The following is a 25,338-nucleotide window of genomic DNA, read 5'->3' as shown; positions in this document are numbered from 1 at the left end:
TTTTGAAGTGCAGGGCTTCTTTTTTTAGCCCTGGACTGTATTAATAACCATTATAACCAATGCTTTAGCATCATTTTTATATTTTATTTTATTCTATCTTGATTTATTTCATTTTTAATTTTATTTTTCTAGTATTTATCTTATTACATTTTATTTTAATTATTTTATTAAGTTTTTCTGATTTAATTTTATTAATTTATTTTAATGATTTTCTTTTCTTTTCTTTTTTAGTTTTTTTCTTTTTTTAATATTTTCTTTGTAACATTTTAAATGTATCAACAAGACAAAACAAATACAATCACAGGGGCTCAGATATGTGAAATGAAATAAAATAGATAACATTAAAATAAAATGAATAAAATAAACCGATAAATAAATTAATAGAAAACACGTGAAGAAAATTGTAGTTGAAAAATATTTTTTAGGTATTGATCTGATTATATTTTATTCATCTGATTTTATTTATTTTTTTCTGACATTTGATTTTAATCATTTAGTTTTATTTATCTGATATTTTCATTTTACTGATTTAATTTAATACTTGTGTTTTATTTTGTTTATTTTTCTTGGCTTTATCTGATTATATTTAATTTTAATGATTGAATTATATTTTTAAGATATTTTATTCATCTGATTATATTTTATTTTTCTCTGACATTTCATTTGAATAATTTTGTTTTATTGATTTTATTTTAATAGTATTTTTTATTTATTTATCCAATTACATTTCATTATAATGTTTTTTTTTGTTTTAGATATTCTATTTTAATTATTTTACTTTTCTGATATTTTATTTACCTGATTTTATTTTTTTATTTTATTTTAATTTTCAATAGTTTCATATAATTTCCATCTTTCTTGACTTAGTGTTGTATCATTTTACCTAATGTGTTTTCTGTCCCTCTGTTCTGCATGCTTGAATGTATGAAAGAGGCTACATGAATAAAAAGTTGTATCTTGATGACGGACCCTGACGTTAAAGAGAAAAAGCCAAAGAAGTCAGTCAAGATTAGAAACTGCAGGAATTCAAATTTTTATGCACATGGTCACACTTAGCCACTAGTGTATCAATTACCATGGCAACACTCTCCTCTCTGTGCTCTCCAGAAGTGATTTGCAAATGTCCTCTCTCTTCCCCGCTCCCCCCTGTCTTCTTTATCATCCATTTCTCCCTCTGACACTGTTATTATTTTACATTTCTCCCTTCGCTCTCTCTGTCCATTTTAGCCAGGAGCAGCAGCAGAAGCAGGAGCAGCAGCAGCTCAGGAGGCCGGCTTACCGTGCTGGTTAATAATAAAAAGCCTTATAGGTGGGATTAAATTATTATCCACACAGACGACGGAGAAGAAGGTGCTTAAACTCTATATACCTGCCCGTGTGTCCGACTGTACCGCCGCCGCCGCTGCACTCCTTCTTCACACTTTGTCTGGCTAATTCTCCTCTTCCTTTGTGCCCCCTTTTTTCTCTTGCTTTCTCTCTCCGCTCCGTCACTTCTTCTTAGAAGCTTTCATCTTGATGTCTTTCTCTGCACTGACCTCACTTCTTTCATTCTCTTCTGCAAACTTTCCAACATTATTTCTTTATTTTCAAAATCCCCTCCTTTATTTTTTTTGCTCTCCCAGCATCTTTCCCGTACAGGGCGGTATCTCCCCCCATACATAGAGGAGCACATATCCCTGTTCCTCCTCTTTGTATGCGCCTCTTTTCTCGCTCCCTCTGTGTAGGAGGAGCACACTCGTTCTAAGCTCAAGTCTTTATCAAGCGTGACTCACAATTCAACTATTTCTACAGCGAAACTCGTCCTCTGGAGTCTCTCTCTTGTTACATATTTTATCTCCTTTCAGCTCTTCCTCCAATTTTCTTGGCCTGGCTTTTTATTCTACCTAATCTTACCTCTCTTATTATCTCCCTCAACCGCACAGATTCCCTCTCTCTGTCGCTCTCTCTGCTCTATCCCCCCTCTCGCTCTTTCTCACGCCACCATCCCTTTCTGCTCTCCCCTCCAGTTCTGTAAACATAAACATTTTGGGTGTCTGCCATCAGAGATATCCAGGCCGAGTCTGTCACCAGAATCATTTCAATGCTAATTTCCCTGGCATCTGTGATAAATAAATTCACTCTGACAAACACACAGTCATCAGCTTCACAGGATTGGACCCGTTCGTATTTTATCCTTGCCTCCCTGACTCCCTCTTTCTCCCTCTCTCTCTTTTCCCTGAGCTGGGAGGATCCTCGAGGATCTGAAGGCAGCTGCATTCAATAAACACACACAGACACGTGTACACAAAAACTTGTTTACTCCCCGCAGAACAAACATAGTGCAAATAGTGTATGCATACAAAGCACAGCATATACAGTACACACAACAAAACTGTGCAACAAAACTGTTCGAAATCTGAACATAAATATAAACATTCTGCAGATGTATGGAACAAACACACGTGCACAAACACCCAGACTCTTCAGGGGTGCAATCATGCATATTTATATTTCTTTTTTTGTCATATTCCAGCAGATGTCACCTTTTATTTATTGTCACTGTAACACCTCACACACACCCTTCATTTTAAAAACCCACTCCCTGAGTGCAAGGTCATGCCGACTGATTGAATGATTCACCCAGACAAACACAACCCCTTTCCATGCACACCTGGATGTCATGTTTCCCTGCACACACAGGGAGGAAGAGGAGGTGTGTTTCCCTGTGAACACCACAGACAGAAGATGTTTGACAGAGAGCATCTTTAATGCTCGCTCCAGAGTGGAGGGATTTCTTGGGAATCCTCCGCATTGCAGCATTGTAGTGGGGAGCGAGCCCCCCATAGCCCTCAGATGTGAGCATATAGATATTCAAATACAGCACAGTTATGTGTTCCTGCTGCTGCAGCCGCAATGCACGACGCACTGCACATGACAGTGATCCACTTGTCTTCTAATTGGAATCACTCCCGGTCATAAATAAAACAAAACTAAAGAGGGAACAAGACTTCTCAGTCAGCAGAATGAACTTTATATAGTTATATCACACAGTAACACCTGGCACACATTACAGGATTCTTCAAACCTTCACACATTTAGAGACGTGATGATAACAAAAGACAGATCGCACAAGATCTCTCTCTTCTGTGTGGTGTGGTGTGCCAACCGATTCTTCAGCAGAGTATCAGGTTCTTCAAGCTCAATATTCCAAATCTCGCGTTGTAAAACGTGACTGCGGTGTAAACAAACATGGCGGACGAACAGGGAGAAGCAATGATGATGGTTTTCAGCCTTTTACTTTCCGAAAACAATCAGAAAAAAGAAAAACGCATTACAGCGGTGAGTTTTCACCGGCGCCATGTTTTTGTTTGTCTTTACTTCCTCTTCTGTCAGTCAGCTGAGTCAGCTCACGTCTTGATTGGCTTTTGCTTCGGTACACATGACACTACACACTGTGCGTGCTCGGCTCTTCTCGGAGCATCCCAACAGTGTTAATTTTGGCCGCTAATTAAGATTTAGTCTTAGTCTCTAGATGAAAATGCCTTTTAGTCTTTTCAGTCCTTTATAGTTTTAGTCTAGTTTTAGTCGGCGAAAACTCAAAACATTTGAGTCTTTGATTTTTGCCAAAACATCTTCACTCTTTAAATAATTCATGAAGTCGATCAGATATTGGTAACAGGGTTATACCAAGTGTTAAAATCGTCAACACTCCTTTAACACTTTTGCTTGTGTAATATCTTAAGTTAAATGATTCAGCCTGTCCCTGCTAAAAAGTCAAAAGAAAAAATTCTTGATGTGACCACTCTGACTGTATTTTGATTCTCTTGACTCACAGAAAAATGCCATGAAAGGACTGTATTGCACATTTACGACGGTCCTTGAATGCACCTGCGGTGACAGGCGCACTGGACAGACCGTCAGTTCATGGCACTCTGAAATGCATCTGCATCTTTCAACAAGGAGTTGATAAAAAATTACTGAAGGTGTCTGATGTATCACCAAACTGGAACAAATCAAGCTGAAGACTCAGAGCTTTTTACGGTAATGTGGCAAAATCATCAAATATTAAACAGACAGTTATCAGAGTTTTTATTATCAGTGATGCAGTTTCGCTCGTCATAGTCTCGTTTTCGTCATGAAAAAATGAGTCGTTGACGAACATTCAGCGTCATAATTTTGTTAACTAAATTAACATTGCATCCCACACACTAGAGGATTTCTAGTCGCGAATATTAAACATGTTCAGTATTTACGATCTCTCCTTCTGAGGCCTTCCGAGTGGCTCCAACCAGACAAAATCACTCTTACCACACCCCACACCACAGGAAAATCAGACACCATGTCGTTTACAATCAGGCCTTTGCTGGCTTTGATCGTAAGGGGGAGATCGGGACAAAAATCAGCCCGATTGTCCTGTAGTGTGTTGTAGAGATCAGGGGGGGTCTCCACGGGTCGGTAAAGATGCAAATAAAACTCCAAAACAACTCTTTTCCGTCACTGCATGTTTATTTTATGCAGGTGAAGCTTAAGCATAACTCAGATATGACGTTTCAGAAAGAGAAGAAATAAAACATGAAACGCTCTCCCTGGGTTCGGTCCAGCAGCATGCGGGGCAGGAAGATGACTCTGCTCTGACCCCAGTCTTGACCTTAAGTTACAAAGGTAACTAACATACAGCAAATGTCACTTAAAGAGACAGTACATAAGGTGATCATTACAGTGTACCCGCCTTAACAGGCCAGCTTTAGTATCTATCAGTATGTGAATCAATATGCAGCTTTAATTCACCGTCCTCAGCAGTGACAGCACACGTGCCCGCATGAGAATCAAAGTAGAAAACGCTTCATGTTCCAGCTTCTCAACATATGCTCCATCATGGTCGTGATGTTCGGCGGCCAACGCCTCTCAGAGCTCATCCGCTCGTGAAAGCTGACGATAACATGCTCCAGCAAGACATGGGGAGAAAAACAAACACCCAAGAAGTGCTGTGTGATGAACGGAGCTGGAACTGATGGGAGTTTGGAGCACTGTTCAAATAATTTCCCGCCTGTAAGTGACTGTTTGTTTAATAATGCGCTGTGTTAAGTGCAGCACTGTTGATTCACTTGAGCATCTAAGTTCCGTGTTTAGTGAAAACTCTGCCATCGTGTTTTGTATCCTGTCATTCCAGCAACCGTCAACTTGAAATGGAGTGGAATTGACACCTGAAGGAACAAACAGAGTGGAAACAAACACACAGAGCGCACACATGCGTGCACACACGTACACATGTTGATGTCTAGGAAAAACAGTACGACTGTGCTTCAGGCGTGCACGTTCAGTCGGCGTACACGCACACACATGCAGACGTTCTTTTCCTTTCACACACATGCGCGTGCACACTTCCCCTTCATACAGTAGTGTTTATCTACCTTTCCCTCCACCCCCCCCCCCCCTGCCTCTTACACTATGCCTCCAAGACCTTTGTCCTCTCTGTCTCATTCCTTTTCCATCATTACTCTCCCTTTCTCCACTTTTTGCCATCATTTCTTTTTTGGCTCTCTTGTCTCACTATCTCCTCGCTTCCTTTTCCTCTCTCCTCCCCCAGAGGGTCCGTCTCCACCGCTGGGATCAGGGGCCAGGCACTCAATATCTCCCACCTTGTCATGCCTCGAGGAGGCCACCACCCTGGCTTTGTTGTGTTGACACATTGATCCTCCCCACCATGCAACATAGAATTGGGAAATGTGTGACTAGCAGACGTGTGTGTGTGTGTGTGTGAAGTTAGTTGTCTGATGAGCATACGTCTGTGTTTCGGCTGTGTGTGGCACTAGGTGTGCATTATTTTGTTTCCATGCTTGTGAGAAGCAGTTTGAGCTTTGTTTAAAAGAAAAGGGACCTGAACCTGAAATCTGTCATATTTTTAGCAGTGTGAGTATCTCTTCGGAGTGTATCAGATTGTCAAAACTTGAATATCTCAGTAGCAGCACTACTATCAGCATGGCATTGATGGCCATAAAGTGTGATATGGACATTGACCTAGCGGCGAAGCCCATGGGGATGTGTTATAAACTGCAGTTCATTGAGCGTCCACTTGAGGCTGGGTGCAGGAACACCAGAAACCACATATATTTTTGGGGCTTTTGAACCTTTTATTAGAGAGGGGAAGATAGTGGATAGAGTTGAAAACAGTGAGAGAGTGGGGGAAAGGGGTCGCAGGCTTGAAATGAACCCGGGCCAACCCTAAAACCTCCTTGTCAGTGACTTTAAATTCTGTTTAGGTTGGGATGCACAGCAACTATGTAAACTATGTTTACAAAAACATCCACATTCGTGTGGATGGGACCTTAGCTTTGCATGCTAACACCCCCCCTTTCTTATCAGTGTAAGATCACCATTCGTGATCAATGAACCAGACTTGATCTCCTGTCGGTCTCGGCACCTCTCATCTGATAGCCTGCAGTATTTGAAACATGCACATGTCCCTCTGGTCAATGCATTGATTGAGGTGCGATGTCTTGTGTTAACTCAAGCCTCATACACTGATTATAACCTGCTGTGATGACAGAATATAGAGTGAAATATTTCAAAATGTGAGGTGCGTTATTTTCTTTATATAATGTGCTGCTAATGAATACTGTCAAAATGTCAGTCACGTGCAGGAAAGGAGACGGCAGGAGGCAGGGCGGGACACTGCTGTGTGTTCAGAGACGAAGGCTGAAGGTTTGCTTTGTGTGCGTCTATGTTCAGGGAATTACATAAAAAAATTAAATTGAGCAAATGAAGCTCCCCCACCTCCCTGCCATAGGTACATCAGCACCTCTCTGAATGTAGGGCAACTCTCTCAGTCAGAAGGTTGGCGGTTCAACCTCAGCTCCTTCAGTGGCATGTCAAAGAGTCCCTGATCAAGACATCAAATCCCATATCACCCGAGTGGTTGAGCTTGTGAATGTGTATAAATGGGCATAGGTAATACTGATGAGTGCCTATGTCATGAGTATGAATGCATATGAATGGAATGCGTGAAGATAGCATGTTATGTAAAAGCACTTAGAGATGTCACGGTGATCATGTTAGCATGCTGAGGTTATCATTGGGATCTTGGTACTGGAGCTAACAGAACCACCCATACCCCTTTTCGACCGAGGCAGTTTCAGGGCCGGTTCGGAGCCGGTGCTCAATTGAGAACCAGTTTTTCGTGTTTCGACTGTGAGTGAACCGGCTCCCAGCCGGGAAATCCGGTTCCAGAGTGGCTCCAAATCTTTGCTGTTCTAGAACCACTCACCGCTTACGTTGGGGGCGGGGAGCGGGGTTGCCGTGATCAAAAACACAAACCAAACGTGTTTCCATCATTGTCCTGCAGCAAAACAATAAAAGAGACTAATGGATTCCAAGGCAAAGCAGTGGGCGGCCGAGGAGACAAGCTGCCGTTGTCCACCATCGTTGTTGTTGTGAGGGAAAGTTTGCGCTAGCACTGCTGGGAAAAGCTGTCACGTAAATCCGACATCATGATGTGCCTCTTCCACGGGCTCGAGTGGGTGGAAAAACAAACGGGTGCTGCGTTGCGAGTTCAACCAGCTCCAAACCAGCGCAAGCACCAGCCTGGAAATAGAACCCGGTTTATGTTGGTCGAAAAGAGGTATCAGTTTATTTTACACAGCACCATTGTGTTGTTGTTGGTGAAAGAGGCCTTTGATATGCCAAATTATAAGTGGTATTAAGAGTGTTAACTATGATACTGTCCGCTGTGCTGAATTAAAGAGGGTATTATTTTTGGAAATCTGAAGTTTGGTTTCCAGATTAGCACAAGGATCATGTCTGAGTAAAAAGGGATGAACATCATGCAGTGAGGCTGTAAGTTTGGATAAGGACTTAGATAATGTGTGCAGTCAGTGGAAGCGTGCATCAATAAAGTACGACTGCTTCTGCACAGTATTTACAAGAGTGCTGTTCCAGGTGCTGCGACAGCAGGACTCCTGCAGCGACGGTAAATCATGGCATACTGGGATGCTCGTGTCAGCGTGCTTTATAAATTCATACAGTATTTATTCACTCAAAAGTGCAACTGTGCGAACAACATGCTTCATCAGATTCACTTGTCAGTGGAAGTGCATTCACAAGTGAAGTTAGACTGCAGTGTTTGTTTATTTCTGTAGCTTTAACAGTCTGTTTTGTCTGCAGCCCGATTCTGTTAACGAGGGCTTTGTAACATGAAGGAGAGCTATGGCATGTTGAGCTGCGAGCAATAGAAGAGAATCTAGGCTCATCTAACAGAGCATCTACTCCTCAAACCAGCTTACATCATCCTCAACTCACTGAACACCCCACTGACCCTCAGAGACAAATCCACGAGCCTCGTGTGGTCACTCCTCAGCTGGGTCGGGGCTCAGGGGTGAATACATTTAATGCAACAAAAAGGGACAGTTGCCCATCTCACTTGCCAAGTATCTGCTTTTTTTTTATACAGTGTGAATGAGAGCATGAACAGGCAAATCATTTGGTCAGAAAAGGTGACGGCATGATCACGCTGGAGAAACAGAGAGAGAGAAAAGGGCGGGCCGGGGAGGAAGGAATCGATGTGAATGCATCTGCGGGTGAGATGAGCCAGGAAAGTGTGTGCACAATGGACACGAAGGCCACAGAGTCAATACGCGCTCGCCGCGGTGGAGCCAGTGGTGAGAACACTGACGGAACACACTGTGTTGTCCCTGCCTGCTGAAAGCTCATGTGGAAGACAGCTGGGGGTTTCAACTCTGTTGAACTTTATCACTCCTCACAGGTTTCGCAGTTTTCTGGGCAGCACTTGAAAAAGGGAACAGTTTGTTCCTCTTTTCAAACATGCTTTTTGATGGATGAAACGAAAGGAAAAGCTTCAGTTGATGTGAAAGGTATATACTGCAGGCAGCAATATGTAAAGAAATGTTTACATCTGTCAAAATGTCAGCACGAATAAAAAGTTAATGGATTCTTATGCTTGTGTGTGAAAATGTATTTTGGTGGAGGCTGCAATTTATGTGCAGTTCACTCCAGGACAAAAATAAAAACATCTATTTATGGAGTAAACTGAGAACCATTGTCTTTATATGTTTTGTTATATATTAAAGAAATAAATGTGTCTTTTCATATGAAATCAAAGAGCAGCCATATTCAAAAAATGACAAGGTATGAGCTAGGGATGGGCATTTCAAGCCAAAACACTATTTGAAAATCATTGGCATCTATTTGACAATTATTCGAATATTCCCCCTGTCCCGTTAACAGCCCGTTTGTGTGGCAGTCGCATTAACCAGCAGCAGGTGCAACGAGGTGCTGCTAGTAGCGGGCACTGGCAGAGTCTGTCTCGATCTTTATGTCTGTGTTTCTGTGACGAGGCGTGGCCATAGACTGTATAAAATATGGACGTTGTATCCGTGATGTCACCCATCTGTTTCTGAAGAGCTGTTTTGAGACCAATCATCGGTGGCAGCCATATTGCTTCTGTCGAGCCAGTGTGATGTAAAGAGGCGGAGTCTGAGCCTCCTAGCCAACAGCTACAGTGTTCCTGCAGTCAGCTGTGCCTCTCATTGGAAGATTAGTAATCTCAATATCTTCAAAAATGCCGCGTTAGAAAAAAATTCACCGCCCTCATAGTGAGAGCGCATCGAGAAATGAGAGATCCAGACTACACTCGTTTTTTGTACCAGGCTGTAAATATGTTTATTTCTGCTGTAAAGATCGCCTTTTTTGAATTGGTGTGTATGTGGCTTCCTGTACTTCCGGAGCCAGCCTCAAGCGGATCCTTGATGAACTGCAGCTTTTAACACTTCTGCATTGGACTCACTTTTAGACCGGAGGTTGCCGCTTTGGCGTGGCGTGTATTTACATGGAGACAAGCTCAGTCCCTGGAAATACGTGTGTAGTAGTCTTAGATTCAGAAACTGAAAAAATAGCTGCGACTGTTGGTTGCGTTTTTCTTCTTCTTTTGCTGTTAAATGCAATCAGCATTCTTCTTCTTCTGTTACTTGATGCGGTTAGCAAACAGCTTTAAGACGCTCTATAGCCATCTTCTGGTGGGAGTACCTATTTCAACCAGGCACCTGTAAAAACAGTGAAAAATTGTACTTTCGAAATGAGAAAATATTTGCAATAGGTCTTTGATTTTTTCTAAGTGAACGAATATTCAGAAATCATTGCCCATCCTTAGTAAGAGCTAGGAATGGGCATTTGAAGCCAAAATACTATTGGATAATCATTGGCATCTGTTCAACGATTATTCAAATAATCCCCCCCCATCCCGGTCCCGTTAACGGCCCGTTTGTGTGGCAGTTGCGTTAACCTGCAGCAGGATCTTTATGTCAGTGTTTCTGTGACACAGTGTGGCGTGTATGTTTACATGTTACAGCCATGCTCAGTTTCCTGAAATACGTGTGTAGTAGTGTGAGATTCAGAAACTGAGAGAATCGCAGCGTCAGTGGCGGTTCTGGGGAGGGGCCAACAGGGGGCAGTGCCCCTGAAAAACAAAACCGTGACTCCCCTCCACAAACAAATATTATACAATAAAAATAAGCTTCGGTATTGCGTTGATGTTACAGGCGGAACACGTGTGTGGCACTTGGTTCCAGTCCCTTAGAACGCTAAGGGACTCATGTTGAGTGTAAACAGCCAAACAGCTGCTGTCAGTCTGCATTTTGATATAGTACACAGTAGTATATATGTCTAGTATATAGGGATGTACTAATGTTGTGCCAGTTTGTTCTCAGCCGGTCCTCGCCCTTCTCAGTCTCTTTTGTCAGGGTTGAATGTGTCCCTCTGACAACACCCTTGGCCCCAGCCTGGCCCCCCCAGTAAAACTGGTCTAGAACCTCCACTGCGCAGCGACTTTCGCTAATGTTCAGCTTTTGCTGTCTAATGCAGTTAGCATTTTTCTTCTGTTGCTTAATGCGGTTAGCAAACAGCTTTAAGACGCTCTATAGCCACCGTCTGGCGGGAATACAGTATTACAACTTTTTAAATGAAAAAGTATTTTCAGTATGTCTTTGATTTTTACTAAGTGAATGAGTTTTTGAACATCATTGCTCATCCCTAGTAGGAGCCAGCCTTGTCCCCAACCAAGGTCAAATCACCCCCCATCATTCCACACCACTCACACACACACACCTCTCATTTTTCTCGCCTTAATTTCATAATCAACCCAAATTAATTACACATCACTTTGAATTACTTCCCGTAGCAATGCAGGCATTGAAGATGATCTGACGTTGGCCCTGCTTTGGTCCTGACTTCCTTCCTGTTGTCATTTTCCCTCTGACGTGATTGGCTTCAAAGAGAACCTTCAAGGTTGAAGTAGATGTTTTGTACTTTGTTTGGATTTCGCTATCTGATTTTCTGGCCATTAGCTACCCATGTACTTTCTATCCTGCCCCTCTCTCACACTCTCACTGTGACTGTAGTGTTAGGTGTGCCCTTCAATGCTTTTAGCTTCCCTCTACCCTCCCCAGCTGAGTGTGCATCTGTCCTCTGCACTTTTAGCACAACTTCCTGTGACAGTGTTTGTACAGTGTGTGTCTGTGTGCGTCTGTGTCCTCTAACTGTGCTCCTCATGTAGTAAGCTGAGAGATGCAGGCTGCTGCTCTGGCAGGAATGTGGCTGCAGGCTTTCAGTGCCATGCATTGTCATTGTGAAGATGCTTGAATGTGTGCTCAAACAAACGACAGTGACACACAAGCACACTAAAGTTTGACATGCAGTGCACACGGCCAACTTTTCACCCTCACTCCAGCAGCACAGAACTTTGTCCTTTTCACCTCTTTTGTAGTCATAGTTGCACCTGCTCTAAGAGGACCCAAGACAGGATATGAGTGGACGGAAATCTGACATGACACATCTAAAGGACTAACTCTGAGTCTCTGGAGAATCTTCTTCCATTAGTATGTTCCATCAAAGCTTCACTACAAACCCTCTCCTGTAGACTGACTCCAGGACATTTCTTTACTCATAAATCCTTCATCATTCCTCTGAAAATGTAACCTTTTTAAAACATGAACCAACAAGTCATATAAACGAAAGTTAAATTCTGACTGAGTCATCTTGAGGGAAGAAAACACCTAGTTAAAAAGCAACCCCAGCTTATTGAAAATGGCTAAACACAGTTTGTGGGTTAATTATGTCAAATTAGTTTGCTGAGTGTGGCTGATGCTAGCTCTGCTATCACTACCGGCCTTTAGCCCTCCTTGCAGTGTTAAGTCCACATGCCTTTGCTGGTTCCTTATTGCTCCCATTCAGTGATTATATGCCAGTTTAAAAAGACAGCCTACATACAACTGTATCTCCATTTTCTGGATCAAAATAATGCCGAACTGCGTTGCGCTGTGAGATGCTATCTGTCATCTGTGTTTGTTTACATCAGGGTTATAGGGCACCATGGCATAATGGCAGTAGCCATCAAATAGAGCCACAGCTCTGGCTAGAGGCTGTTGGCTTTGCTACAGATTAGACGCATTTGACCGGCATTTCAGACCTACAACCACAACAACAACAACAACAACTTGTTATACTGACTTGTAATTTTGATGCCAAGTAGGAAAGGTGACAACATTTAATCTATTGATTAACTAAATGTGCACCTCCCTGCATCATTTCATATTTCCAATGGAGAAGGGAAGCTCCAGTGAAAATATCCTTTCATAGTACAGTCCAAAACTTACCAATCAATCAATCAATCAATCAATCAATCAATCAATCAATCAATCAATCAACCAACCAACTAACCAACCAACCAACCAACCAACCAACCAACCAACCAACCAATCAAACAATCAATCAATCAAACAATCTTTATTCGTATAGCGCCAAATCACAACAAATGGTATCTCAAGACGCTTTTATAAACATAGCAGGCCTAGACCGTACTTTATGTAAAATTAATAGTTGTAAAGACTAATGGTCTTTGATTTTTGAAAACCCTGAAGATCTCATTCTAACTGCAACTAACCAAAAAAGTCTGGCAAGTCATCCCAAGTGATGTCTCTTGAGGTAGTACAAGTTGAGGTTTGGAGAATTTGCGGCTTTGAAGACTCCATCTCAGCTTGAGGTCAGCTAAAGGTCATGGTAGATGCTTTAAGCACAAGGCATCCAAATATCCAACTGAACTGCCAGTTGTTGATTTGCATTTTACATAGTGTAGAATGAAGGTTTTGACAAATGAGATTACATTAAATACAAATTGATGGGAAAACCATGCTGCATCAATCCTGGAATTCCACAACAGTGGAGCTCTTTTGAACTCCTTGGAATTGATGCACCAATACGGTTACATTTTAGCTGCTCATGACAACAAGTATTAAGTAGTATACCCATGTCCATACAAAGACATGAAAAAACATCATCATCCCTATTAGCTCATACAAGCAGCAGGTGTAGACATAGTACGGTTAAAAGAAGAAGTCACAAACTTTCTTAGGTTTGCAGACATTTTACTCCCTGGTTTGTCAGGGAATCTGTTGCCGATCCAAGTCTCACAAACTTTGACCTCTTCCTTAAACAGTTCTCTGCTATTACCTTAAACAGCAGCTACCTTTCAACCAGTGTCTGATCACGGAAGCAGCTTCTACTGTGGCTTCAGAAAAAACAACCTGCCCTCACCTGGAGGTCTGTAATTGCCTGTCTGGACCCCAAAGGTTCAGCGGTGTGCAGACTACTGCGATCTCCAGCAGACTGTCAAGTTCTATGCGGGTTGAAAACCCAGCTGAGCTGCCCTAATTGACCCTTGAGTGCTCTGGCAGGATGCCAGCAGACCACACCACCTCTCGGCCGTCAGGCGTTGATGCATACAGCCTCAGGAGCAACAGTTCATCATGCAGTTTTATGCTAATAGCATGTTCCAAGGTCTTCTCGCCATGATTAGCATAATTCTCATATCTTTAGATGGACGGGTCCCTGAACAGTCGTAGTTTATTACGGCATGAAGTCATTTTCCTCCTCATATACTTGAGTCGGTTGAACACTGATTTACTCAGTCATTGTTATGTCAGCCATCATTTTTGAAGTGTCAGAGCTCTTACAGCCTTTACAATTATACCTGAGAGTAACATCAGTTTATGCCACGTCTTTGTTACAGTGCAGAACAATAACAGACTTTTAGACATGATTTATAGTTTAATTTATACTCCATCAGAAGATGCTTTTAGAGGTCACCCCATCTCAATAAACTGAGCTGAAACAAGACAGGATCCTGTTTTCTCTTTGTTTCCAACTTTTCTCATCTCTCCTTCTTTTAACTTTCTTCATCAATTCCAGCAGGAGAAGAGACAGAGAGAGAGAGGGAGAGAGAGAGAGGGAGTGAGAGGGGTGAAACAAAGAGCAGTAAAAGTTGACTTGCAACCCCTCTCTGACACAGAAACCCTGTAAAGGACAGGTAGGGGAGGTGTGGAGGAGCTCTTTGTTTCGACTTCAGTGCTCAAAAGATCAATATGGTCCCTCGAGGACGGGAGATAAGGAGAGTAATATACAGCAGTAATGTGTCAGCATCACTTACCATCTGATTACAGCCTCTGTTGTAACCAATAAACATCATCACTTTTTCAATTATTTATGACATGGCCAGATTGTTTTCTTCATTCTCTGTGGAAGCAGGAGGAAAAGAGATTTTTCTTCCCATCAGGGAGTTGCGATGCTTTAGTGAAAGCTTTTTGAAACACTACGTCATATTTTATAAGGGATAAGTTGAAAGCTCTGTAAATTTCCTCTTGACTTTACAGCCAGTTGTACCTTGAAGTTTTTTCTTCAGATTTTTTCCTCTGATTTTTCTCTACATTGATACCATTTTGAAGTGTGTCTAGTGTTACTGATCTAATAGGCATTGCTGGATCCTGTCATGACTGCAGATTGTTTAACCTAGCTTCCAAGAATCACCCAAACTCCTCATCTTTGGCTTAGCTTTCCTTTGCCGGATCCTGTTGCACGTTTTTGCACAAGAGAGAGGACCATACAGGTTTAGTCAATAGTCACCTGCTTACACAAATGCTTCAAACTGGGAGAAAGAGAAAGTGAATACCTCTACTGCATCTGTGCCATTGACTCTATTGGCAGCAGGCATCCATCTCCTCCCATCATGGGAGTAAGTGCTGGCATTTTGCACTGGATCGTATTTTGAAGCCCCCTCTCTCTAACCAAGCCCTTAATTTACCGATTAGAACAGCAAGGATCCCTCATGTTGGGCCAGTCCACATCAGAGCAGATGCTGGAGTTGATTGATGAAGTTCAATGATTGGATGATGTGCATTAAGTTGTCTCTCTGTGCGTCTTCTACTCTGCTTATGTTGTAAAAATACACTACAGGAGCCCACATTTCTCAACAGGGCTGTCAAACATACCACTACACCTCTGCTTCTTAACATCAGATAACTAATTCAAACTTGCAAATTAAACACCTGCAAATGATTCTGCATGATAAGACTAAATTGTTGTGACAGAAAGCATGTCTTAGGAATATGTAGTTGACGTGTATTTTAAGTTTCTAGTTTGACCCAAATCTCATCTGCTATGATGGCAGCAGAATATAACCGATACTGCAGCTAGTCGGAGAGCTCAAAAAGATTTGGCTTCTCTTTCTGGGAGCTGCTGTACCATCCTTGTTTCTATAAAACCCATGATCTGCACACCAAAGAGCAGAGGCAAGAAGATAGCAAAGGCTAACTTTAACAAAGTGCTTTTAGCTAAACACTGGATTGGTTTATTTGTTTAGATCAGTGGCTCCCAAACTTTTTGTGGAGACCCCAAAAATAACAGAGCCAGAGACTGGAGACCCCCACATTGTCCTGAGGTAGTTAAATGTTGCTAACAGCGGCATGGAAGAACCAGTAGATCATTTACTTGGGTCTCATGTAGGGTTGCCAAGGGGTGGACAATTTTTCGGTAAATTTCTGGAAAATTTCCGCTAAATTTCCATGGGAAGTTAAGGTGGAGAATTTGGGAAATATTCCAAATTGTAGACTTTCCATGGGAATTATGGCAATTTATGGGAATTGATGGGAATTAACTGGGAATTGAGGGTAATTTAATGGAAAGGTGTCATATCCAAGCACAAATATTTGTTTTCTTATAAGCAGACATCCATTTTGAAGTCCCATTCAAAATGTTAAATGAAAAGAGCCCCTCTCCCTCCAAAAACGTCCCATTCAACATGCAAACACAAAAGCATCTTCCCTCAAGCTTCTCAAGCCTAGCCTCTGCAGGATTCTAAAAATCATCTGTGCATGTGATGGAGGAATGCACAGTGCATGTAGGGGGCGTGGTCTCAATAGCCCTGCAGTAAGCAGTGTGCTATGTGGATATGATTGAGGAATAGCATAGATATTCAACTGTAGTTGCATGAAATCTGGTTGTTTTAGTCAGGATTATGCTGAAATATATTTTCCCCAACTATATTTAAGTTCCCTATTAAGAGACAACCTTCAATTTAGTAAATTCCCATTTATTCCCAGTAATTCCCATGGAAAGTTTCCAACTTTGAAAATTCCCGGAATTTTGCAACCCTAGTTTTATGTGGCAACAAAGTAAAAAAGTATGGATTAAGTAAGTAATTTGAGATCATTCTAAATTTGCACTTTTTTTTGGAAAGCGTCTCCTGACCCCCGAATCATTGTTTCATGAACTGCACTTTGGGAACCCCTGCTGTAAAAGAAAACATAACAAAAAACTGCCCTACGTTGACTGGCTTTTACTCTGTCCAGTATCTCCTGATGCAAGCTTTTGGCTTTATATTTTAGAGCTGCCAGAAAGTCAGAATTATAAAGACTCAAATTAGTTTACCCAAGTTTGGACTAACACCAAGTCACTGTTTTTCTTCTTCTGTGCACAAAGTCAAAGTAACACTGAAAAATAAAGGTTGATAATGTTTCACTTAGACAAGTTCAGTCTTTGTTTTTGCGTGTTTGCTCATTATGCAGTTTGCTGCACCAAAACATCGCCCATGCTGAGATAAAAGATTGCAAATTTCCACAGACTGGCTTCAAGGAATCTTTTTCTTTCTTTACAGTTCAGTTTTTGTTTATGAGACACGAGGAGTTGTTCCATTATTTACTACAATAATAGAATTTTTCTTATTGCCTTAATAGTAATTAAAGTGAAATGATTAATGGAGAAGTTATGCATTCAGTTTTAGCATTTCAGAGCATTCTGCCAAACAAATTAGAGCCATACAGCATATTTTGTACAATGAGTGTTTTCAGTCACTTATTAGATGTTAAAAAAGTGGATTGTTCGATAGATCCAACCCAACAGGACTCTAGGGTAAGAGCTTATCACTGCATATAAGTTGTTATCTAACTCTATTCTGGTGTGAATTAAATCAACAGAGGATTTGCCGTCATTGACTTTCTGGAGCACTAAACCTCCTCCACCCTGCTTTCCTGTCCTTTTTTCCCATTTGCCCAGCTTCAACACTTCATTTTAATTTAGTTTACACACTCGTGTGTCAGCCTCAATACTTCCTGACCTTGGTGTGTCCCTCTCTGCTGTGTTTGACAGCCTACAGTGTCTTTAGGCCCTCAAGCATGGCAAACAGTCAAAACCTTGCCCATCATTACATTAAACAGCTAATGCAATAACAGTTAGGTGGAGGAAGCATGCCAGCAAAGCCCACTGCAGGCGACAAGGGTCCTATCTCTGTGTGTACATTTTTTTGTGCCTGTGTTTGCATTTGTGCTGTATGTGTGTTTGTGCACCTGCACTTTTATAGGGGCTGAGGGACAGGGGTGTGTGTGTGTGTCTGTATATGTGTGAGGATTTAATGAAGCACTCTTAACTCAGCACATTTCCCCAGGCATGGGCAACTCAGGGGCAATGCTGTCAGAGTTTGCATGAGCACACTGCCAAAAGATTGCCTTAGTTCCACACTGTAATGCAAAAGCAAAGAGGGAGGACACTGCTTCTCTTGCCTAATCTTATTCCCATAATCCCACTTTTATTGGGTGGTATGATACTGCAGGTGGTGGATATGGGGCTGAGATGTTTTCCCTTCCATTCACACATGCGCCTTTTCTCCCCGGAAGTATGATTGGCAGGCTCAGCCAAGTGTGATGAGATGATATTAATGCCCTTCCTGCCAACTTCAAAATAGATTTTATTTATTGATATTGATCTAAGGGAACAAACCCACAGTTGGGCACATGTTGATGAAATTAATTCTGCGATGCGTCTGTTATCTTAACGCTCATTTCATCAAATACCAGCATGCTTTAATCACATGACAGCCCCTTCATAGCACACAGTCTGCCTCTGTTGCTGTGAATGTTAAGTAAAGTTTGATTAGACTGTCGTCAAATATTTGAGTTGGTACTCTGGGAAACTGCATGAGGTCATTGTTGGAGATGAATATGTGCTGTGAAGCCTATTTTTTTTAAATCAACGTGATTGATTTAATAAAAGAGATACAGTTTAGCACCAAAAATCAAATTCAAATGAGATTAGATTTCACCTAATTCTTAATCATTTTGACATTATTTGGGGTCTCATAATGCTGTAAACCTTATTTAAGAAGTGCACCCACCCCCCATGCCATCACCAATTGGATTCTGAATTTGGGATTGTGGTCATTGCCATCTCTTTTCTTGGCTGCCTGGGTTGACCAAATCTCCACAAGAAGTTGAAGTCGGATTAGAGTGAGCGGTTTCCAAGCTTGTAGTTATCAAAGTTTCACAGCTATCTGCTCTACGCCCCAAGCTGATTACTTATCTTGCGTTTTAGCTGTTTAGACAAAGTGTTTCCAAAAGATTTACACTATTTGTGCTGGTATCTGGCTGCAGTCCTCTTGTTTATTTGACTTAAAAAGGCCAAGAGAGCTGTTAAACTAACACTAATTCTCAAATTGACACACTGAAAAAGCTGGAGAACAGTCTGCTTGGAAAGTCTGTTAGTAAAGTTAACTGCACAACAAGCCATGTTACTGTACGTACAGTATATGTCTGTTTTTTGAATTAAAGCTGGGGTTGGTAATCAGATTTAGATACACTTTTTGTCATACTGGTTAAAATTATCTTTATGTCCTGATGGCAATCATTACATGATGTGTTCCTAATAAAGAGTGAAAAAAAACTGCTATCCACAGCCGGAGTAAACCTGGGAAAACACCAACCAATTTTTGTTTTTTTGGCTCCCCAAATTTTAAACCATTCAAATCCCGTCCAGCCGTTCTGTCCTCCTCCTGCGCGCACATTTCCCCGGCGTTCACTCCTCCGAGTCCCCGTCTCCTGCCTCTACTTCCCCTGACTCTATTTACTGCCCCTCTCGCTCGTCCTCGGGCCTGTCCCCTCTGACCTGATGAGGTGCTTTGCTCAGGACTGTAGTCCGGATCAGAGTCTAAAACGCTCTCACCAACAAGCAGAATAATTAATGACGTTCAGTAAGTCCTACAGAAAATATAGATTTATTGTAGCGTCCGTCCGGACGCTGTAGTGATGACGAGCCGATTCGTGAACACGTTGAGTTTTAATAACCGGTCACTGTCGACCGTGATCACGCCAACCAACAAAGCAACAATCAATGTTTGAATGAATGAAAAACTTCTCCTCTTGTCTCTCCTCTCTCCCACTCGCACACTCTACACCTCTCCTGATGCCTTCACTGACCGTCAACACTGTAGGAATTAAGAACATGTACACTGAACAGGTTTAACAAACAGTAGAGCTGTTACAGTATTATATATGTGTTATAACTTTTCTCCTGATATCGTGTCAACAACTGGATAATGCTAGAATGATAGTTATGAGTACTAACAGCAGCCATGTTTGTTTGTGTTTTTAACTTTCACTATGATAATGTTTTGGTCAGGACCGGTTTTGAATCAGTCACGATCATATGGTCAAGAATCAGCGGCGCTCGTGCATGTGAGCGGGGGGGCGTCGTTTTGGAGGAGCTCTGAGGGAGGAGGGGAGGGGTTAGACGGAGTCATGAGGAAAAGCTACATTCAAATTCATGCTGGTTTACCGAGACTACCAACCCTAGCTTTAAGAGCTTTCAGAAAGGCATTGAAAACACAAACAATGCAAAGAATTCAAGGTTGTTGACTCTATCAGCTGCAACGATACTGTATCCGATAGAGTCAACAGGTTTCATCTCCCCCTCGTAACTCAAAACTAATGCCACTGATGTTTGTAGAGATCATACATGAATGTAGCCTCAGTGATGTCACCCGTTGGTTTCTGAAGGGGAGTTTTGAAGCCTATCGTTGGTGGGAGCCACGTTCGAAACGATGACTCAACCTAACTTTCAGACGATCTAACATGAGGCACAGAGGTGGGCCCACCTGTCAGCTAATCTTGTAACCGTAATACCTTCTGAACTTATGAGTCACAAACAAATTTGACCCCCATGCAGTGTGTGCCAATAGAGAAATGAGCTTTTCAGAACAAAATAGTTTTTTGTATCAGGCTGTAACATGTTTATTTTTGCTTATAAGATGGGCTTTTTGAAATGGGTGTGTATGTGGAATCCAGTGCTTCTGGAGCCAGCCTCAAGTGGACCCTCAAAGATTTGCAGTTTTAGCACTTCCACATAGCTTAATTTCTCATAGCCAGAGGTTGCCACTTCAGACAGGGCAGATAGGAATATATAATATATATGACTGCGTAGTAGTGGTCATACAGTGTCAAATATCCCATTAGCAGACATAATCCTTAAGGTGGGTGTGTCCTCAAGTGCTGTAGATTTTGCAACTTTGTCATTTATTGCCGTTAGCTTTCAGGTTGTCCATGGTGTATTGTTTGCAGTTCTCAATTACCTGTTTAATCAGCACTTGCCTTATTTTTTGTGCTAATGCTAGCTGCGGCTACTGCTACTTCATTTTTCTTCCCTACATCTTCATTGTGATGATGAGTTTGCAGTTGTGTTATTATCCTTCAATGAAACAGTGAAAAACATTCCCATTTTTGATGCCATTTTTTAGCTTGTTGCGGTTGCGCTTAGTCTTCCTCTTTGTGTGTAATGGCGCGTAATGCCACTTACTATTGGAATACTTGTCAATACAAAGCTGAAATCAACATGTGTTTTTTTTATTGGATAAAATTATAAAACCGAAATGATAAATAATAGAAAAAAATGTATTATTATTATGTTATTATAATTTATCGAACCTATTTATATTACGCTATGCTACTAAGATTTCCACCTTTTAAAACAGTTGTTATGAATTGAAAAATAAGATGAAGAAAACATTTTTTTTACCAGGCTGTAAACATGTTAAATTCTGCTGTAAAGTTGGCCTTTAATACAGGGCCTAATGGGGATTGACTCACTTTCAGCCAGCCTCTAGTGGTCATTTTGGGTATTGCAGTTTTTTGGCACTTTGACATTGACCTTATTTCTCACACTTAGATCTTGCTGCTTGGTTCCCTCCAATGTCAGACCATAGCATGAATTCACTTTGGTTATACCATTGTTTAAACAGGACACACAAGATTCTTCAGACTCTTCTGTTATCCTCATGAAACAGTGTTGTTCAAAGCTGCAAACCTTCACGCAACAATGTTGTGTCTTCTGTCCCTCTCTAATCTCACCCAACAAGCACCAGACTGACATGATTTGGAGTGTTTGTCACCGGCTCTGCCTCTCATAGATTTTTGTTGGCTGCTTCCAGTTTTCATTTGCATGATGAAGTTGTCAAACAGTTTCTCTTCCACCTTGACTTAGAGGACAGCTTTACCAAGGCTGTCACGCAAATCAGACTAAAATATGGACAGAGTGTCTTTGAGGTAAACAGAGTGATCGGAGGCAGAGTATGGCAGGGAGCGGGTACGTGGGGAGAAGACGGGTGGGACAAAGATCAAAGTGAAACAGCGCTGTGTGTTGAATACTAAGAGGTGTGTGTATGCAAATTACAGTATGTATGTAGATGCTGGATTAAATCATGTTTAAGGGATGTAAACTGTGTGCTGCACTTAGAAGTTGAGCAAGCAGTCATGATGAGGTGGAGAAGCGTACGCGTCCCCGCAAGAATAGACAACTTTTCAGCACGTGTATGACTCCTGCAGGAATCCACTCATTATCCAGCGTTTCCAATCAAACAGCTCTGAGCTCCGACCACCTGCACCCAGTTGTCAGCCAGTCGTTGGCAATTGTGTGTCTGCCTGTGTCTCTTATAAAGAAATAATTTTATCACAAGTGCAATTCTAGTTTGTGCGTAATCTATAATTTAACAGCCACTTTTATCCAAAGTGATTTACAAAACAGGGAGTGCACTGAAGAGCAGCTTCACAAATGAGAGCAGCTTGGCAACAGAGAGAATCAAAGCACGCACGCACGCACGCACGCAGAGCTGAAACTAGAGCTGGGTGACATTGAAAATGATGTTATCACTATAAAATATTACACATCAGTCGATATCGAAAACTATCACAATAAATGTCAAATCATTGTTTCATTTCAATGTGTAAAGGCAGATTTTTGGTCCTGAGTGCAAGTTGAAGAAAACAGTCAGTTTGTTAGTTTGTATCTAGATTCAGTCCTCTGATAAGTTTCTTGAATCCATCATTTTTGACGGTGCTAACAGGAAGCAGGTCTTTTCTCAACTCAACTCAACTCAACTTTATTTATGAAGCACTTTAAAAACGACCACAGCCAAAACAGAGTGCTGTACATAAATAGACAAACAACGCAGGCATAAAACAATTAAAACAGAAAATAATAAAACAATAAAAACAATAAAACAATAGAAACAATAAATAAAAACAAACCATAAAGCAGTAAAACAGGAGCAGAGTCTCATGTTTTAGTTTGTAGATTCCTATTTTTCTCAGGTTGAGGTTTTTGCATTATTGTATTTAAATTTACAACAAAGATATATCCAGTTATATTCTGCGTATCAGTTTAGTAGCTCAGGGGTTCTCAAACTTTTTGGAGCCAGGGACCCCTTACAGGTGAGAAAATTGTCCAAGGACCCCCTCATAATTGTAACACAGATTAAGCACATCAGTGATGTGTCATGATCAAAAGCTGCGGCTCTGAGAGCCGATGCTTTATAGTGAATCAGAAGAGTTGGCTCGCATCGAGAGAGAGCCGGCTCCCAGTATTTTCCTTTTGCTGCTTAGCTCTCACAGTGCTCAGCCCCAGCTCTGCTCACAGCAGAACTTTGTTTTGATTGGTCAGCATGGCGGCCATGCGGCCAATCACATGTGAGGATATAGGATACAGGTGATGGAGGGGAGGCTGTGTGGCTTCGTCTGTTCCTTCAGAGAGGGTTAGGGTTAGGGTTAGGGTTAGGGTTCTTCTCAAAGACGGGACAAATACTCACTGAGAGGAGAAATCAGTTCAGCCCATCCAAGCTGAGGCATCTGATTTTTCTCAATGCCAACCTGAGGACATTAATAATGTTTGCTCCAGTTTGGTTCTGGTTCTGTTTGCTTGAGTTTGGCTCTGGTTTTGTTTGCTTGAGTTTGGTTCTGGTTCTGTTTGCTTGAGTCTGGTTCTGGTTCTGTTTTCTCGAGTTTGGTTCTGGTTCTGGTTCTATTTGCTTGAGTTTGGTTCTTGTTTTTGTTTACCTGAGTTGGTTCTGGTTCTGTTTGCTTGAGTTGGTTCTGGTTCTGTTTGCTTGAGTTTGGTTCTGGTTTTGGTTCTGTTTGCTTGAATTTGGTTCTGGTTCTGTTTGCTTGAGTTTGGTTCTGGTTCTGTTCATTTTGAGTTCGATTCTGGATCGGTTCAGTTCTGGTTTGGTTCTGGTGCGTGCCTGGTGCGGTTCTGGTTCCGTTTGGTTCCGTTTGGTTCTGGTTTTGTTTGCTTGAGTTTGGTTCTAGTTCTGGTTCTGTTTGCTTGAGTCTGGTTCTGGTTCTGGTTCTGTTTGCTTGAGTTTGGTTCTGGTTCTGTTAATTTGAGTTCGATTCTGGATCGGTTCGGTTCTGGTTCAGTTTGCTTGAGTTTGGTTCTGGTTCTGTTTGCTTGAGTTTGGCTCTGGTTCTGTTTGCACGAGTTTGGTTCTGGTTCTGTTTACTTAAGTTAAGTTCTGGTTCTAACCCTAACCCTAACCTTAACCCTAACCCTAATCCTAACCCTAACCCTAATTCTAACCCTAACTCCTACCCCAACCCTAATCCTAACACTAACCCTTACTCTAACCCTAATCACAACCCTATCCCTAACCCCAATCATAACCCTAACCCTTACCCTAACTCTAACCCTAACCCTAATCCTAATCCTAACCCTAATACTAACCCTAACCCTTACCTTAATCCTAACCCTAAACCTAACCCTAGTCCTAATCCTAACCCTAACTCTAACCCTAACCCCTACCCCAACCCTAATCCTAACACTAACCCTACCCTGTAATTACAGGTTTATTTATACTAAATTTGTATCAAACATTTTTTGTATTTATACTGAGAAAAATTATATCTTGATAATTATCGTTATTAAATTATTGCCCAGCCCTACCTGAAACTACTGTATTAATGTATTAATCTATTAGTGTTTCTGTCGTCTTAGAAGGTCAGTTGAAAACACTCATTAAATTCAATCAAAACAAATAATCTTTTGTAATATCTGCTTCAAAATGTCATGAATGATCCCAACAATTGTCGTCAAGACTGAATCTGAGGAGAGACGTTCAGGTTTTTCTGTTAAAGGACATTTTCACAGTTACACTCAGTAAACAGTGACATCTTTGAAACCATTTTGGCTCACCGCGTCGTGTTTACGTTTTGCCACTGGCAGCTTGAACTCCACTTTAGCTTTTTGTACTCTCAGTTCAGCCAAGTGAGTGACAGCCACGTCATAACCAGCAGCACAGTCCTGGCAACGCCTAGTTAGCTTAGTAAACATCAGAAGCCATTCCGTCAGATATAATTGGACTCTTCAGGGAGAGAGAATGATTCATCAAAGTCAGAGAAAAAGGGAAAGGATCCATCCTCGGATGAGTCAAAGCACAGGGAGGTGTTTTGAAAAATAATGGCGAGACAGGGGGTTTGGGATGTAGAGAGAGAGACGAGAGGGGAGAGAACAGAGACCAGGGGAAATGGCATAAAATGAGAAAACTGTGAATGATAAATGGAGAGAGGGCGAGTTCTGGAGAGCTGGGGATACAAGTGGGTGTTGTGTAACATTTATTCATGCATGCATATGTGTTTAAGGGAATGTGGGTGTGTGCGCATGCCAAACAGGAAGTGTCTTGGGGCACTTGTGTGTGCGCACATGTGTGTCCTAATCGATTCTCTCTGTGCAATCTTCAAGCCGTCCCTCCACCTCTGCCTTGGGGACATTTGTGTTTGCCTGCAGTGTGTTACTTTAAAGGTGCCCTGGATAAAAAAAAAAAAAAATCCACAAAAAATGTGCATGAGACACGCACGCAGGCGGCGCGCTTCACACAGAATGGAGAATCAGAAGCATTTCTCACATCTATCACTCTCCTCTGTCTCCGTC

At 41.7% G+C, this 25,338-nt stretch overlaps 1 protein-coding gene across 4 annotated transcripts in view; it reads left to right on the top strand.

Moving 5' to 3' along the window:
• LOC117805473 overlaps nt 1–25,338 on the top strand; it is a 198,485-nt gene that overhangs the window by 23,095 nt on the left and 150,052 nt on the right. The window contains exon 3 of one of the 4 annotated variants that reach the window (XR_004629430.1): nt 8,426–9,028. The exons of 2 other annotated variants lie outside the window; for them this stretch is intronic. The gene's annotated coding sequence lies outside the window, so the exon portion shown is untranslated. Of the gene's footprint in view, nt 1–1,227; nt 2,134–8,425; nt 9,029–25,338 lie in introns of those variants that run through there. One more of the 4 variants, XR_004629432.1, reaches the window with a different exon arrangement.

Source organism: Notolabrus celidotus, chromosome 21 (assembly GCF_009762535.1).
Source record: "Notolabrus celidotus isolate fNotCel1 chromosome 21, fNotCel1.pri, whole genome shotgun sequence".
Classification (NCBI taxonomy): domain Eukaryota; kingdom Metazoa; phylum Chordata; class Actinopteri; order Labriformes; family Labridae; genus Notolabrus; species Notolabrus celidotus.
The sequence above is the reverse complement of the archived record's forward strand: the minus strand, read 5'-3'. Positions and strand labels throughout refer to the sequence as shown.